The sequence below is a fragment of the Rhinopithecus bieti genome, unplaced genomic scaffold (genome assembly GCF_001698545.2).
Source record: "Rhinopithecus bieti isolate Rb0 unplaced genomic scaffold, ASM169854v2 scaffold_26226, whole genome shotgun sequence".
Lineage (NCBI taxonomy): Eukaryota > Metazoa > Chordata > Mammalia > Primates > Cercopithecidae > Rhinopithecus > Rhinopithecus bieti.
In genome coordinates, this window is record NW_016811902.1 from 575673 (window position 1) to 576546 (window position 874).

The following is an 874-nucleotide window of genomic DNA, read 5'->3' on the forward strand; positions in this document are numbered from 1 at the left end:
CCTAGCTACTCAAGAGGCTGAAGCAGGGGGGATTGCTTGAGCCCAGGAGCTCAAGGCTGTAGTGAGCCAAGACTGCACCACTGCACTCTGGCCTGGGCAAAAGAGCAAGACCTGTCTCTTAAAAAAAATTGTTTAAACAAAAAAGACTTAATCACATGAAATCATTGAACACAAGAGTAATACTGGCTGTACATGTGAATAGACATAAGCTTTGTCTAGATCACTGGTTCCCAAACTTGTTGGTCTCAAGATCCCTTTATTCTTTTAAAGATTATTGAGGTCCCCAAGAGCTTTTGTTTTGTTGGTTCTATTCATCAATATCTACCACAATAAAATTAAAACTCAGTAATTAAAAAATAATCTGCCTATTAATTTTAAATAACAATAATAAACTCATTGCATTTTAACATAAATGACGCATTTTTGTGGAAAAAATTACCACGTTGTCAAAAAATAGCAAGGATCATTGCTTTCTTTTACACATTCACAAATCACTTTAATGTCTGACATATAGAAACATCTAGATTCTCATGGGTATATTTATATTCAGTCTATTGTATTTTTTTTTAGCTGACTTATATGAAGAAAATCTAGCCTCACGATGATACATAGTCAGAAATAAGAGGAATCTTTTAATACTCTTTTTAGATAATTGTGGGTACTCTTTGATACTAAACCAAAACTCAACCAAAACTTACATTTCAATATGCAGCAGAAGTACATTAAGCATACTTATATCATCACCCCAAATATTAAACTGATTCAAGTACTGAAATTGAGTAAAATGAATAATTTTTGCTGCTTTATCAAGGACATTCTTAAGTGAAACTAGTACTCTCTCTCTCTCTCTCTCTCTCTCTCTCTCTCTCTATAT